Source organism: Tympanuchus pallidicinctus, unplaced genomic scaffold (genome assembly GCF_026119805.1).
Source record: "Tympanuchus pallidicinctus isolate F22 unplaced genomic scaffold, pur_lepc_1.0 scaffold22, whole genome shotgun sequence".
NCBI lineage: Eukaryota > Metazoa > Chordata > Aves > Galliformes > Phasianidae > Tympanuchus > Tympanuchus pallidicinctus.
Genome location: NW_026294739.1, coordinates 35830147 through 35848346, shown reverse-complemented (window position 1 = coordinate 35848346; position 18200 = coordinate 35830147). Strand labels below are relative to the sequence as shown.

Sequence of the window (18200 nt, the reverse complement as noted above, 5' to 3'; positions counted from 1 at the left end):
CTGACATACAGCACTGAAAACTCTTCACATGCTCCAAACATTTCCTTACAAATCAACAATAGTAATGAAACTCAAGCTTGGTCTTAAAGCTTTTATTTTGAAACTTCAGTGAGGAATTGAGTTTTAATCTCATCCAAATTGAATTAAGCGCCTTAAATTAGCAATACAAATTCAGTATTCCTGAGCTCTCATGAATCTAAGTGACAGGTGAAGAAAGACCTCCAGCTCAGACACAGAGTACTTGATCAAGACAGAAGTGAACACAGCTCACTCATATTTAAAACATTCTTTCATATATTTTTAATAAAACTGATACAAATTCAAACCAACTTCATAAATCAAACATTATTCAATGCATGAGGCTTCAAGGTTTCCCCTGTTATGGCTGTGAGCATGCCTGTCTCTGAGACAAGGGTTTTGCACTTGAATGCTTGAGGTTTTATGAAAGGTTTATTGGATTTCATAGTCCCTTAAGGGGAAACCCTTTAAATGTCTTTGCAATTATAAGTCTAATAACAATTTCAGCTCTTGGACAGAGCCTTGACTTGACAAAGATAAGGAACTGGAAGTTGCTCAGTCAATACAAAGCTATTAATCTCTGTCACCCTGCTGTCATTGTGGCTCAGGGAAACAATGTAGTTTCTTGACCTACGTGAAGTCATGTAGTGATTTTATTCAGGATGTCAGCATTCATCAGTACAGATTTTGTCACACCCTGACTCACTTGAAGAGCTCCCAGTTCTTTATCTTGACTGCGTTGACACCATTCAGATACCAGTAGTTTGTTTCAGCCTCTGCTTATTATTATTATTTAGCACTTACTCATGTGTAAAAGCCTCTAAGAACAAAGTTTTAAGCTGGCATATAGGCAGTTTCGTCACTGTCTTCTGTGTCCTCAGAAAAGGACAGTTTCAGATTGCCAAATGCTCTATATGCTGTCCTATTCAAATGAAGGTTAATTTTGTTCATCTTAGGTAAAATTAGATTATTATTTTTCCTTAGCAGTGTGCGTTTTAATGTCATCATTTTTCTGATCTTGACACAGTGTAAGAAAGTTCAAACTCCATAGCAGGTTATCCAGCCAATATTCATGAGCTAGAAATGCACAACTATGATGAATTTAGTTTAAATAAGCCAAATTTAGCTTTCTCTATTTGTAAGTCTACCCATGCTACACAGAAGATAGAAAATATATTACTTAATGAACTTATTTTGAAGTCTTTTTGATTAGCAACAAGACCTCTGTTTTCTTTTAGAAAACTTAGGAGCAGGCTACAATTTTACTGTTTAGTAGAGATATGCCAGAAATGTACTTACATAAATATTAAGGCTTCAGAAAAAAAAGAAAAACCATGTAAAACATAATATAAACAGTTCTTACAGAATGATAATTGCACTCAAATCTTTAATAAATATTTGCTAAAGGAATTACTGAATCATAAAAACGTGCAGCACAATAAAAGCTGATAAGTAGAATAATGTATGAATAATAGATGTGTTGTATAGACTGTCAAACAACTATTTGTGATATTATACTGAACAACATATATGGCAAAACCTAGAAAACAACCTCCGTACCAGAATAACAGAAAAGTATCTATTGTATCCTTGTACAGCTGTAAACATAAACATCACCAGCTTCACCAGAACAATATGAGAATGCTCTCCATGAATAAATACAAAATGTTCAGAGTGCAATTATATTCTATCAAATCTGCGACGCTGATCATTTTATATTGTATCATGAATATGAATAATACTGTAAAATAGTAGGTGTTTTTTTCTGTTTTCTTTCTCAGTGGAAGTGCAGAGATCTAGAAGAGAAAGCTAATTTGGTCTTAAAATAATCTGCTATTTAAAATAATGCTTAGGTCAGGTAAACTCCAACTATTAACCGTCTACTCTATAAAAAATTAATATACATCTGTATATTCACCCAAGAATATTTTGTATAAATGACTATGGAGTTCAAATTAGAGGCTGAGCAATATATTTCTTTAAGATAGTCTAGTGCCATTCTGTTTTTAAAGAAATCTCTTCTTCCTCACTCTTTTATTTACTTGTCTATTTCTGATATTCCCCTGTCTGTCCTATTATCCTTGTATTCTTACTCAGCTCTGCCCTTGCATCTGGCCTCTACTCTCCATCTGTTTTGCTGAACAGGTTGCAGAGCAACTTATATAATAACTTTCAAATCCTCCTGCTGAAATTGGCTTTCACCAGCCTGCTGATCTTACGCTTGCTGAGTCAACCTGCTCTTCTAGATGTAGTCCTTCCAGTGTACAAGACTGACAGAAGGCAGTGCTGGCTCAGCAAAGTCAACATGAATAGAGGTGAGAGCAGGCAGTTGTGAAATAGTTTCACATGAAGTTTTAGGCGATGTAGGCTTCAAAGTATGAAAAAATTTAAAAATTTTTTTCATAATGTAGACAATTAACTGTCATTTCTGCATTTCCATTACTTTCCCTTTTTATACAGAAAAATTCTGAAAAATAGCTCACTCAGAAGACATTCATTGAATGTTCTTGTTACAACAGAATTGAAGTGAATGAAGAAACTGGATTAATGTCTCATTTGTCGTTTTCTAGATTTAATCCTGTCAAGGCAGAAATCTATGCTTACTGAAGTCTATAAAGCTGTTTTCAATAACATAGGATTAGAACCCAAAGGTACAGCTGGAATTGTTATTTATCTCCATTCCTCCACACCAATATATCCTATATCAAATCAATTGCCATTGTCTTTTAGTTTATTTTCTTCCTCAACTATCATTCTCCCTCCTTTCAATCTTTCTGTCATGTGTATCTTTTTCTCTTCAGTTTCATTCATTACTTTTTCTGGATTTACAGCAATTATTAAGAAATACCACTACTTAGAATCATGATGCATATAACGTAGTGTGCTAATTTTTTCATGACTCCTTAAGCCAAAGACCTTCTCAGTATTTTCTCTGTATAGGTATTTTGTCTGTGTATATGAACACATAGGTGTATTGATGTATGCACACATGCAGCACCTCTCATAATCGGCCCTGAAGTAATATACAATACAAATTCAACAACAACAATAATGAAGAAGCTATTAGCTATTATAGAACCAATTATCAGTTCATATTTATTATTCATGTTACTAACACTATTTAATTATTACTTTCCTTTCAAGCCAAGCCAGTACGTTTCATACTTCTGGACCAGTGCCAGCTCTACGTTGCAGTTTGACAAAATGTACTGCAAAATTTACTCTCTTTCTCATGCACTGATACACTGTGCACAGCTGTCATCATCTTTTAACCTCTTTCAATGCAAATTAGATGGAATTGTCAGGAGAGCACAAAGGGATTTCAGGCAGTAACAGTTTGGTACAGAGTGATCCCCTTATGTTGGTATTTTCTTCTCTCTTTCAGTCCCCCCCATTCTTGAGTTCCATATGGAGGTTCCAATCCTTTGTGACATTATCTCCTTGGATATATTCAAGGCCTCTTACTAACAATAAAACCTAAGTTACTGTATTCATTGTTCATTCTGTTCACCAGTACTCATCTATCTTCCATTTCATATGGCTGAAGCAGATTTTCCCACAACCTCTAGGTTTGCTAGGAAAGTCATGGATAATATCAAATGCAATCCATCTGGAAGGCACTATGAATTTATAGCTGCTCATCCTGTTAGAAGACACTTAAGTTTCTGATAAGAACATCACTGTGCGTGTGATCTGGAGGTGCCTTTTTTAAACTAAGTGGCCCGTTTTCTGGCAGCCAGATGTTGCACTAAGTATCTCCATATAACTTGCTCCTCCTCTTCCTCTCCATCACTACTGTAACAATGAAAGAGATCATATAATATCATAAATACAAATGCTTTCACTTCATTACCCATACATCTAAAGCCTCTTCCTGTGGTTTTACTACAGTTTTCAGTCTCATTTATTCTTAAAACGTCATTTGCAAGTACTTGTCTCATTAAACAAGAGGTTTACATTTGAAATATCAATACCCCAAATTTAATATATGATAATTTACAAATTCATACCCTCATTTTTCCACTGCTTTTATCTTAAGGCTAAGACCCTCCTGCTTTAGTTTTATCTTGCTAGGTGATAATTTTTATAATGACTGAGTTATTAGTGCTCAAGAAATATTTTTAGTGTGAACAGCTGAAATACTACCTAGAGCCCACGTGCTATCAGAACATGTTTAGGTGTGACGTTCTGAAAAAGAGACCTCTGTAATAAGCAGCAATTTAATTAGAACAGGTCTGTTTGATAATATATAAACAGTTCAGAAGCTCTTCAGATACTTGCATGAATATAATCACTGGTTCATCCAGGGTTGGAAAAGACCTTCAAAGATCATCAAGCCCATGAACTTGAATTACCATCTCCCATCATTAAACCATGTCCTTCAGTGCCACACCCACAAATCTCTTTTCCTCCAGGGATGGAAACAACATCACTTCCCTGAGCAGCCCGTTCCAATGCTTCAAGAAATTCTACTACCCAAACTAAACCTCTGGCAAAACTTGATACTGTTTCCTCACATCAAGATACAATTTGCTTGTAATGGCACAAAAACCCTCTTTGTTCAAATTGGTGCTTAATCTCTCATTCTCTCAGGCTAGATGTCAAAAAAACAAACAAACAAACAAAAAAATCAGTAAAAAAAAAAGCTTTAAAATCATAGTCTTGGCAAAATCATCATATCTGATAATTTCAATTTGATTATATGGTGATGACAATGTTTCACTGTGTAACTTCTTTATGTAGAAGTTATTTCATTAAAAGTGAGATTGCAATGAAAACCCTTTCCCCTTGCATTAAGCAAAACAACAGAGGCATATCCAGAGATGCTTCCTGAGCTGTAGAAGCTATAAATCAATGGAGTTGCACTGTGTGGAACAATATATCTCTTTCAAATTGCTTCCAGAAAAAAATTGCTCCATCTGCTTGCTTCTTGGTAATAAATTAAGGCGACAAGAATAAAATGGATTTTAAAATAATTGAGAATGTATTATAAAGAAAAAAAATTAAGTCAAAGTATTCCTATGTTGTTCCACATCATCATTACAAATCAACACTTCCAGTAGCATTTTCTTTTGCTCAAGCATTCTGACACAACACTGCCTCTCACTGCATCTTAAACATTTTTGGTTTTTTTGAAGAGCAAACTAAGTTATTCCTGATCATGATATCAGTTTAGAGCAGACTAGAAACTAATCTAAGGTCAGTAAATTTTCCAAAACCAATGCCTTAAATAAGCCTCTTGTTCTCTGTCTCAATAAAATCATAAATGCAAAATGAACTTATTTCTTAATATCTCATCCTTTTGGGAAGTCATTCACCTTGTGAATTTTGAAAAAAAATCTGATTGCTTAAGGCTGCATTGTATATAAACACAAGCATACACAGATTTGGACAGATTTTCCAATATTATGAAAAGCTAAACAGAAAAGTCAACCAATGTTTCTGTCTTCGCAGAATAGACTGAAGACGTTTCTTGTTTCCTTCAGACCAATATATGTCTTACAACAATCTTAGTATGATAAATCTTTATGGGATATAAATCTTAACATAAAATCACACCTCTTTTTTCCTAATTATGCCTACTGGTGAGTGCTTTAAAGGAAACTGTCAGCCCTTGAAAATGCCCTGAATTTGCAGTCAGAATATTCTTGTTCTCCAGAGCAAGTTATTTATACTTCTTGTAGCTTACTTCATTCAAGCCTTGTATCCAACGGAAAATTAGCTATCAGCCTAATCCAAATCTCATTTTTTCCAATCAGTATTTAATAAAAGCTGATTAAATTGTATTAGATGTTGCTATTACAAAGAGGTATTTACACTGTAGAAAAAAGTGCCTCAAGGGAAGCAGTAACTATGCAAGGTATGGCTGCAGCAGGAGCAAGTAGAATTCTACTGTGTTTAAGTTTGACATTCTAGATTTTCATACGTCTCATGAAAGAGGAGCGTATTTGGGTTTTGGCTAATTTATTCATAAATTATGCTATGTTACAGAACAGATTTGATCTCATTCAGGGATAAACCATTCCAGAATGAAAAATTATTATGCATTAAACACCCCTATATAGCTGCTGAAAGCATTTGCTTTTCATCTTATGTCTCATTATTCACCTTACTGCAGATCTGTGGGTGTAATAACCATAAAATGATCCTAATGTCCTATTGTATATTATTACTGGAATGTAGCACTGCGGCTTAGATTCAGCTTACTCCTTGACCACTGAGGGTCTGCAAGTTGTTGCTATGAGCAGTAATGCCTTTTTACATGGGAAATTTCAACACTCATGAGTACTATATCACTGAATTAAAAACAAGGTCTTAGAAATTAGTAAGGGTGGCCAGGCTTGAAAATAGAGTTCCTTCCTTCAAACAGATGTTATCTACAGAAAACCCCTACACCAGAAACATGAAATATGTAATTAAAGTTCTGCACTGAAAAATAGCATGCCTGATTACACACGGTCAATGACAAAACCTTTTGAAATCTTTCAACGAGACAAGACAGTGATACTCCATAAAAAGACTGAGGAGAAGATTGAATTATATTACCTCAAAATATGAAATTAGAGAGCTCAGGAATGTATCCTAACTTTGGCAGTGAACTACAGAGCTTGCAGTTATTTTACCTACGCTGAAGGCAGGTGAATACCTTGCGGTCTTCTACAAAAGTCTTTTTGTGTCTGTTTTTAACCTGTAGAGTTTATGCACTGTATGAAGAAGCCCAGTCAGGAAGTATGATGGATTCATCTCTCTTCTCATCTACCTGATCTCTTTGCTATTACCTCTGACCTCTGCAAAAACTGGATTTGATTTTAAGTTGGACACCTATTGTATCTTCATAGTCTCTTTCTGAACTATTCTGAAGTCAGATATTTATACTAAGAAAAACTACTGTTCTAAGATGATCAATAAATAATCTTACATTAATTTAAAAAAGTTTTGCATCTACACTTTGAGTAATAATAAAAGGAAGATAAAGCAAATCATATTAGAAATATTAAAACCAGCCATAGTTGTCACCCAAAATATCTTTTTGCCTTTAACACACAGAATTCAGCAAAAAATTTTGTGTGAATGAGGACCACAGCATTCACCAGGAAACCCATTCCCAGCTCCAGATGCAAAGCCAATCAGTACGATTACAGTCTCCATAAATTTTACTGTTATTCAGAAGTTACAAAATATATTTGAAACTGGTCTAGATTGACTGGAACTATGCAACTATGCTTACAGCAGGAGAACATCAGGCCATATTTTACTATTACAAAGAAAAATCGTAACGAAACACTCAGGTTTGCTTTACAAACACCACACAGAAAAGAAGTCAGGAAACGATGGCACAAAGCCAATGCATGTTTGATTCCAAGAAGCATGCAATTCTAAAAAAGCACACACCTTACTACAAATTCTGCCAGAAACCAGCTAATCTCTCAAAGTGTCATGTTCCTCTTGAACAAATAGATCTGTTCTACAAGGCAGCTTAAGCCCTTGCTTCAAGGAGCTTGTGATGTCGCAGCGCTTGTGGCCTCTCCCAGTGCATTTTTCCTAAGGTTAACTTACAAACCGTTAACTGAGTAAAGTCAAGATAGGAGTACGAAGAAGAGGTAGAAGTTCAACAGAGCATCATTGTAAATGCTGAATGAGAACAAAGGCATGGTAGCCATAGCAAACAGTCTTCAAGAAAAAAGAAGTCTTGCAGAAAAGCTAGATTTTAGTGGAAAATAGTTGCCATGCTGTTAATGGAAAAGATTCATCTTTTATTGTGGTGATTCTCACATTTGCTGTTCTGACAACATAGATGTGACTTTCACTGAAAGATGAAAGATTGTAATTGGAGTAACAGAAGTAATAGGAATGAGAATGATGAACAGTATAAGCAGCAAAGGGATTGCCAAGGAAACTAAGAACAGGTTCTAAAAGGGGTAATGTTTGTAATGTTAGTGAACAGGATCTGAGTAGCTCTAATTCAGATAGCTCAGATGGAAACAGCCCAAACTAAAGCTCACATTTGAAAGGGTGACTTATATCAGTATCATAACAAGCTAGATTAAAAGCAGCTTGGTTATGTTCAGTCACACCTTTCAATTGGCTGAAAGGATGCCAGACAATTTCAGTGTAGTTATTGCTAATCGTAATGGCATAAGTAAACGTAGCTGCCACAAAGTTTTCCCAAAGATTCCTAAAGCAGATAAAGATCTAGGTTTGGATCCAGCATGAATACCTGGCTAATAAATATTTTATGGAAATTACATCCTCAAAGATGAGAAGATCTCCAACTCTGAAATAGACCTTCCCTTCAATTTACACATAGTTGGAGTCACATCATATCTGTATTTGGGGACTGTACTATTTTGGCTATATGTAGGTTACTCTGAAAGTAATGCCTCCCATTTATTTCCATGGAAATGACAACAGATACAAGGAGCACAACAACCAGAATCACAGAATCACACAATTGTAGGGGTTGTAAGGGACCTCTAGAGATCACCGAGTTCAACCCCCCTGCCAAAGCAGGTTCCCTAAACCAGGTCACACAGATAGGCGTTCAGGCGAGACTTGAATATCTCCCGAGAAGGAGACTGCACAACCCTGCTGGGCAGCCTGTCCCAGTGCTCTGTCACCCTCGCCGTAAAGAAGTTCTTACACACATTCCTGTGGAACTTCCTATGCTGCAGCTTATGTCTGTTTCCCCTTGTCCTGTCTCCACGTACCACATATCACCCTGCTTGATAGAGCAAATTCTCAACTGCAGTTACCACCACTAGCTGTGAACTTTTGCCAGTGATAAACAAGAGCCTGCATATCACGCTTGTAAAAGTCTGCAACAGCAGAGGTGACCCACTGCTGCTGTCACCACTGCTGAAATGAACCACCCACAACGTCACTGTGCTCACACCCACTGTTTGGTCACCATAAACATTCAGCAAGTGTCAATGAATGTCAATGGGTGCAATTTTTTCAACATGGAGGAATTCAGCGACACACTTTTGCTTCATATGCACTTCCATGTCAGCCACCATTTTGTCAGACTGCCCCTCTGCTGCCATCTGTTACACGGCAACAAAATGCAATAGAATATTGCGAGGAAGGTTTAAACTCTCCTACCATCCCACCAACATTTTCCTCTGATGTCATGGGCCAACAGAATACAATAGGAAGCATTACTTTGAAAGTACCTCTGTGTACATTTCTCTGTATAGGTACATATATGTATTAAAAAAACCAAACGTTTTAAAGGTGCAATTACTGAGACTGATAAACAATTTTGATTATTTTTCCGTGTTGGAAAAGAAGTATTGAACTACTGAACTCCATCTCAGCTCTAAGAAAGAAACTTTCCTCTGGCAAGAAGGAAATGATATTGATTAGATGAACTAAATTCATGAACAGTATAGGCAGGGTATATATCACTGGCTTCAATATACTGAGCTACTTGATAAAGCTCATCTTTTTCTTAACTTGTAAAATAATTTGAATATCTGAAGTCCTCAAAATGTTTTAAAACTTTAGTACAACAATATTTATCACTGGAAAACCTGCTTAACCACACCAGCAGATAACTCAGTTTACCCTCAGCAAAGTCAGTGGGGTAAAGTTACAACCCCTGTGTCTGTGAAATACTTCCAAAAAAAAAATAAAATACTAATTAACAAAATTCTATTACCTTACTGTTTTAATGTTTGTATGATAAACCTTGAAGATGTTAGGCAGAATGAGTGACTGGAACAATCACAAAACTTAAACAGAAAACATTAAAAAAATATTCAAGCATAGCTTCCTTTTTCCTACAACTCACTGAAGTTACACTATTCAAATCCTGCAGAACAGCTTTAAAGATTTTCTCTGGCTTTAAACTTGGGCTATTCAAGTAGTTGACTATCTAGTTAATTCTAGGAACAACTCGACCTTCCATTTGGGTTGTGATGTGAAAACCACACAAACTGATGCCAGGCACAAACTGCCATCAGTGCTAAGGAGCTCTGTTCATTATAGCTGTGTGCTAGTGAGCTATAATTTAAAGGGTCAAAAGCCTTGTTATTTTATTATGGGGTTTTTCTCTTTTGATGACTGCACTAACAGACCTTGTTCTATTTATTCATTGACATTTATGTTTATATTCCATGGGGGATGCTCATCTATCTGCCAACCTGTGTCAGCAGAATTATAAACCTGTCAGCGACACGGTATTTTAGTAGTGACCTATGTTGGCTGTAAAAACAAATGTAAATGTTCAAACAATTACTTAGCAATGAAAATAGTACTTTCTAACAAATAGAGTCAAATAAATTAGTGACACCAGTCATCCTTAAAATAATGAATTTATATCATCTACTTTGAATTGTGTAAATGCTTTTGAAAGGCTCTATTTCACTTACTACCTTAAGAAAATTGCAGGTAATTTTACATGTGTCTAGAATGTGGTTAAAGATGCAACTACTGAATAACACTCATAAACGTTTTGCAAGGCCCTGCTGAATTTGAATCATTAGAACTGACCAAGTTCCAATATTCAAAAATTGTCTCTCCTGGGCCACAGATGTTACTAAACTGGGAAATGCCATCTCAACATGTCGGTAGGTATTTGCATATTCAGCTATAAGGAACTACTTACTATTTGTTAAACCTTTATGATCCACATTGCTCATCTAATCATTAAATATGGAGTAGAGGAGATTGCAGGAGGTTATTAGGTGTGTGCTCCTGTGTCAAGGTTTTATAGAAGACTACTTTTTGCTGAGGGTGGTGGGAGGGAAAGGGAGAGCATCAATTACTGCCAAAGCCTTTAAATTAAATGTAAAATTAATCACAGCATATTAAAACTACAAAACAGCTCTTGTAATGTGTGCTCATTTTAAAGATAAGCTAAATCAGCATAACCACTACAAATTAGCTCCATTTCAGGAGTTACAAATACAAACAAATCCAGTCCTTCAGTCTGCGTACACTAGGATTATGAAGGATTTGATTCACAATAGCCAGGCTAATTACATTTAAACATGACATTCTTTCATATGAGTTCTCAATTACATTGAAAAAATAAAAATAAATAAATAAAATTAAGGTTATAAAGTCTATCTCTCAATCTGCTAAATATTAAAAAGGAAGAATTTAGAACTACCATAATTTTTCCACTTAATACAATGTATTTTCCTAGATTTAAAATATTTTGTAATTGAAGAATCAGAAAGTTTCTCTCATTTAAAGTTTCAGAGAATCAGAATCACCCAAACACCAAGGTTGGAAAAGACCTACAACATCATCCAGTCCAACCATCCACCTATCACCAAGAGTAGTCACTAAAACATAACCCTCAACACAACGTCCAAACGCTCCTTGAACACCTCCAGGGTCGGTGACTCCACCACCTCCCTGGGCAGCCCATTCCACTGCCTGACCACTCTTTCAGAAAAGCAGTATTTCCTAACGTCCAGCCTAAATCTCCCCTGATGCAGCTTGAAGCCATTCCCTCTAGTCTTATCACCAGTTACAAGAGAGAAGAGGCCAACCCTCAGCTCACTACAACTTCCCTTCAGGTAGTTATAAGAGCAATAACGTCTCTTCTGAGCCTCCTCTTCTCCAGGCTGAACATTCCCAGCTCCTTCAGCTGCTCCTCATAAGCCCTGTGCTCCAGACCCCTCACCAGCTTTGTTGCCCTTCTCTGAACCCGCTCCAGGGCCTCAAAATCTTTCTTGCAGTGAGAGGCTCAAAACTGGACACAGTGCTCAAGGTGCAGCCTCACCAGAGCTGAATACAGAGGGACAATCACTTCCCTGTCCCTGTTGGCAACACCATTCCTGATACAAGCCAAGATGCCATTGGCCTACTTGGCCACCCGGGCATACTCCTGTCTCATGTTCAGTTGAGCATCAGTCAACACCCCCAGGTCCATTTCCTCTAGGAAATCTTTGTTATTTTGTTTCTGTGTTACTTATTTTTCCCATTAAAAGGAAATAGTTCTTGAACCACGTAATTTGATGTTTCCTATGAGAGGGAAGAATTATCGAAACCAGTTATCTCCTGGTTTTAAGATCTTATTAAAAATACCTTTTTTAAAGCTTTGAGCTGTGGCATTTCTTTTAGAGAAACTTTAAAAACAAACTAACAAAAACCTTTCCAATAAATGCTACTTTTATTGTCAACTAATAGCTTCAGAAACATAGTTTGCTTTACTTAACCATGAATAAACAATTATTTTTTTTTTCTTTTTTTTTTCAGATAGAACTTCAACTGACTATGTCCTGGACTCATTAATTTCAGATACTGCGAGAGTAATGAAAGCAGAAACTACAGAAGTAGGTCTACCATCATACTATTTTACCTATGATCCTATGACAGGTAAGGATTATTCTTACAATCTGCTTGAATCCTATTTACCCTAGACATCATGGAAGTTTAATTATAGTTTCAGGCATCCCCCATAAAAGGGAGAGAATGTCAGAAGAACAAGAGTTATTGCATTCACAGGTAAAAATGCTCTATTAGTGTCTCTTCTTAGGCATAGATGTTTATGCTTCAAAAAAAGTTCTATCATATAACAGTTACAAACAGATTTGCAAAAGAATTAAGCAATTTGGTGGCCAAAGTCCCATATGAACTTTGATTACAGGTGTTACAATGCAAACCATGCTGGTGAGTTTAAGTGGAAGTCTGGTCCTGATACTTGTGCCCTAACGGAAATTAAGATCTTTTAAAATTCTCTCTATTTATAAATGCTTGAAGATTTTGAAGATGGGCTTTTCATTTTATTTTATATTGAAAATAAATCCTTTCCAGAGTTGCTGAGCATCTGTCCTGCCCAAGGCCCATGAACACTGGAAACTCTGCACATAGTACTGACAGGTGCATATCCATTTCTAGAAATTCTGGTTATTCATTATCGGAAAATGATCAAGTCTGTTACACCCCTTTCTCAGTCACATGCTTCAGCAAAGTAGCTTCAAACTGATCACTGTTCCTTGTGACCCTTTCAGCATTTAAATGCTTTGTTTGGGTTTTAGTTGTTGGCTTGTTGTGTGTTTTTCAAGTTGGTCACATGCCAAATTAACTGCATACTCATTATAAAGATATTCTAAATGACATAACATGCTCCAGAAAAGCTTTTGACAAAAGACTGATAGGTGATTGTTGCCATTTCTGAGTGATGCAGCTGCCAAAACTCACAGGCTTCAGGATGTTTGACCTTGCACAGACAGTGATCTGTCTTCATGAAAACTGACTGTCACATGCACATGCCTCAATTTCACAGAGGAGGAAATGTAAAAACAAAAAAAAAAAAAGGAAAAAAAAGAACCTTGGACGTCCCTAAAGAGAAAAAATGCATAAAGCTTTAAAGCTTTCAGGGTCTCACAGCCAAATTTAACTCTGAATTTCCCAAGTGGATGTACTTCAATACAAACAGATTTTCCACAAATCACAGCGTTGACTTTATTTCATGGCCATCACAACTGCAAATGAAAATTTCTCTGTCCTACCAGAGCTAAAATGCTTTTAAGTCTTCATTAGCACAGAACCATTTTTTGTCTGCAAGGTCAAAAAAAAGTTTCTAAGACACGGAATCATTCTACATGACGAAAAAAGAGTACATTTTTTAAAAAACACTCAGCCCCATTTCATACCAACTTCCTATGATGATCAGATTTCTTTTTTTTCCTATCACAAAATATGTAAGAAGCCATCATGAGCCGGTAGGGCTAAGGGAAATAATGTCTTAATTGCTTCAGGAATGTTGTGGAAGCTGGTTTTGCATAAGATGCATGCTAATGGTTCAAACAGGTTCATCTATTAACAATTATATTAAACAATATAAATGAAGGAAGGATGCATTCGCGTAATCACAGAAACACCAAGGTTGGAAAAGACCTACAACATCATCCAGTCCAACCATCCACCTATCACCAAGAGTAGTCACTAAAACATAACCCTCAACACAACGTCCAAACGCTCCTTGAACACCTCCAGGGTCGGTGACTCCACCACCTCCCTGGGCAGCCCATTCCACTGCCTGACCACTCTTTCAGAAAAGCAGTATTTCCTAACGTCCAGCCTAAATCTCCCCTGATGCAGCTTGAAGCCATTCCCTCTAGTCTTATCACCAGTTACAAGAGAGAAGAGGCCAACCCTCAGCTCACTACAACCTCCCTTCAGGTAGTTATAAGAGCAATAACGTCTCTTCTGAGCCTCCTCTTCTCCAGGCTGAACATTCCCAGCTCCTTCAGCTGCTCCTCATAAGCCCTGTGCTCCAGACCCCTCACCAGCTTTGTTGCCCTTCTCTGAACCCGCTCCAGGGCCTCAATGTCTTTCTTGCAGTGAGGGGCCGAAAACTGGACACAGTGCTCAAGGTGCAGCCTCACCAGAGCTGAGTACATTGTTGATTTGCTATGTTCACCTGGGATCCTTTTAGAGTGACAAGAATGGCATATTATTGAGTGACAGAATTCAGGGTGAATTTGAAGGAATGCAGGGATTATCAATATTGCTCTGTACAGAAAGTAAAGAATGTATTTATTGACATACTAATTTTCTCAACCATGAGAGCAAACTAAAACATCGTCCCCTTAATCTTGGGAAAATTATGTCAATGTCTTGAAGTCAGATTTCTCAAATCATCAAAATTAGGCACATCAAAAAACTTAAACCTTCAAAAATAAGAAAGAATTGCTTTTATTGGAAGAAAAAAAAAAAAAGGAGAGAGAATGTATGAAAGAAGCAACTTCATACATGTTGGAATTCAATATTTTTCATTGTGATGGGTCTGATCACTGGACTGCATTGCTGTTAGCCTTGCAGGTACACACCATTCAGTTTATGACTGTTTTGCTGAGATCAGAGGGACTAGAAAGGGAAGCTGTGCTGGGTCAAAGCCTCACATGGCTATAGTATTTTTGGTTAACCAGAAGTCCATACTGAGCCACAGTCTGAATTTTCAGAGTTGCAAACATTTCTAGAGCAAATTTTAAATCTTCTTTCCACTGGCACTCAGCAATATTGTTTACATCACAGTATCATAAACACTTAAAGCTGGCATAATACTGTTGGTATTCCTAAAAGGACTGGTTTAGACAGTTTAATCCTAACCATTACCACTGGCACCAAACCCTTTATGCCATGGAAATAATTAGTAAAGGCCAGGGCTCTGCTTTTTATTTAATTTTTTAAAGAAATAGTAATGGCTTATGCAGGCTTTCATGAACTGTACAACAACAATATTAACCACGTCATTGCTGAGAAAATTTGAACTCAAAAGAGTTCAAAGCACAACTCAGATGATCAGCAACACAACTGTAAATTTATCCAAATCTAATAATCACTCCAACTTCAACCCTGGCAGAAAACCGCCCATGTTCTCACAAATAAAGGATCCCCCCACGGGATCCTTTAATGGACTCAAAATATTCAAATACCTTTTTTGGTCTCATTTGGAGAGAAAAAGATGACACTGTCATAGCAGAGAATCCTCTAACAGCCAGGTTATCAGCTCAGTGACACAGGAGGAATAGTGCCATCTACTGAATTAACTGAGCTCCTTAAAACACAGCTCAACAAGAACGTCATCTTTGATTCATTGTACATAGGTTGTTGCCCAGTTAATTTTATAGTAAATTGCTATAATAACGATACTTCAAGTCACATATCACCTGCTGTTTTCCTCTGCCATCAGTGAATCTCAGAAGGTTATTCACAAAAGAAATAAAGTTATTCCTTTCAAATCTTTGCAGTGTTACTGTAGTTAACCTCGCATAGGCACAGAATACTTGCAACAATCCCAAGTGGAACTGTTGGTCATTAAAAATTAAAAGAAATTATAAGCTGTAACATGAAAATAACTGGACAAAAAGGAAAAACAAAATACATTTACTGTTTTTTGGGTTTTTTTGTTTGTTTGTTTGTTTGTTTTTACAAATATCCAAGGAAATCTGGAAATTCAGCATTTGGCATTAAGAGAAATGTGATGAAATAGACTTCCAAGGGTTCACATCACCAAAGAGAAAGGAGCAGGGTATCCTGCTCAGTAAATAGTTACTGTTTAGTAGCATTGAGATGACGCAAGCATAAATGGAAAGTATAAGATATTACGGACTTTGCAAACTGAGAGAATATTGACTGAACAAGCAACACTTATGCATATAAATGAAGTCTCTACAAATGCTTTATCATCAGTTGTGCCAGGAGGGAATTCAAGGAGTTGGCTGCCATAAGGATTGCCAAATGACTAAGGAAATGTGCACATAACTGAATCTTTTACTTGGTTAAGCAGCTAACGTGATCAGAGGCTATTCTACGGTTAGTCACTGAAAATAAAACAATGAAGCAAGTATTTTCTCAATCCACACAACACTAAGGAATGCCAAATAATCATAAAATTAGGTTCAGAAATACCTTCAGGTATTTTAGATTTGATAGTACAGAATTCAAATAAATACACTGTTCTAAATTACGAACACTGAAAGAAACATCTCAAGAAATATTACTTTAGAAGATACAATTTCATGGATAGTTGTTATAGAAAAATGGAAGATCAAAGGAAATATGTAATTTAGAAATGCATGAATGTTTCTGTTCTGCTAATCATACTGTGCACACTTGTTATTCTGTAGTTCTCATACACTTTCCCCAATAGGACTTCTGACTATAAGAAATGAAATTCAAACTGTGAACTACTAGCTAACAATAAAATAGGTACAACCTTAACTACTAGAAACAGTGTTATGAAGTCCTTCTAAACAGTAATACCACGTATTGTAATTACTAAAACTTTTTCCAGATTAGATTTTTCCATTTATATGTAGCATAACTTCAGGAGTTTAGGCAGTGAAGCGATTTTAGAATGATAAATGTTAAAACTATATTGAATATTTAATGAATTTAAGAATCTACCATGTAAATGTTAAATTGCTTTGTGCAGACGTTTTGGCAAATCCACAGAGGTTTCAACAAACTTTTACAGGAAATGAAAACATCATGGTACTCATTCTGTTAAGAAAACATTTTCATCTTTGAAAACTCTGTAGATTTTCAAGTTATCTTGTTAAGCAACAGAAGCCCTATGGTATGTGCAGTCAGCCCAGTCACACAGCATGAGTAGCCAGCTGAGAACATAGCTTCATCCCACACTTATCGGAGTCAATGGAAAAATTATCTACAGAATTTTATAACTGAAGTATATAGGAACCTTTCCAATTGTTTCAATGGGCATCAAGTCCATCCCATCACCAGAAGCAGAAGCTATAGTCCGTGAGTAATATATGAGCTATCCTTAGGCTGCAATCTATTTGCATAAACTTCTGGTTGAATTACTCAAATAAAGAAAAAAATAAATCAAAATTGAAATCTATTCACAGTTAAATGGCAAGCTGGAAAAGAGATTTAGTGAGTTAAATTATTCATCAAGCTCCAGTGAAAGCATATTTCAGAGATTCATGTTCCCAAGTGAACTCATGCTCTGCCACAGCCTAGCTAAATTTAGCATGAATAAGCTTCTCTGGACAAACAACAGCCAAATAAAACAGGTGTCCTAATACATGCACTCAACACCTGTTATTTTGCAGAGAAACACAACCACAGACACTGTTCTCATTTGATTTATTAAGACTCTCAGTATGTACAAAGCTTTTCTGTACTGAACACCCAAACAGGGCCTTGCACCAAAATGGATTTCTGATTCTGCCCTAAATACTAGATTCAAAACAATTTGCTTTTTTGTTCCTTCCCACACTTGACTGACTTAGAAGCTTTAAAATATCAGTTGGTTACCTGTACTATAATTGCTGTGAAATCTTTTTCTTTCTTTTGTAGTATACTTTCTAAGATAAGGTGACCAGAATCCAAATTCATGTTAAGTCATGAATTTGCCACTATGTCATGGCATTTGCAATTACTTCCATATCTTTTAACTTTTTTTTTTTTAATAATTTCAGTAACATGGTTTTATAAACATGGAAATTTTATTTCACTGATTCTACGGACTTTTCCATTCTAGTGCTAGATTCTTCACTAAAGCATCCTTCACATATAATTTATATGATTTACATGGAGCTGTTGGCCAGGGTCCAGAGAAGGGCCATGAAGACGATGAGAAGGCTGGGGCACTACCTCTATGAAGACATGCTGAGGGAGCTGGGCTTGTTCAGTCTGGAGAAGGCTGTGATGGGACCTCATTGCAGACTCTGCACTTTTAAGAACCAAAA

General features: G+C 36.4%; 1 long non-coding RNA gene across 1 annotated transcript in view; it reads right to left on the bottom strand.

The window, feature by feature from the left end:
- Positions 1-335: 335 nt before the first annotated feature.
- LOC128081900 (uncharacterized) overlaps positions 336-18200 on the bottom strand; it is a 61272-nt gene continuing 43407 nt past the window's right edge. Inside the window, exon 3 of the long non-coding RNA XR_008207456.1 lies at positions 336-3813. This is a non-coding gene — a long non-coding RNA (uncharacterized LOC128081900). The remainder of the gene's footprint in view (positions 3814-18200) is intronic.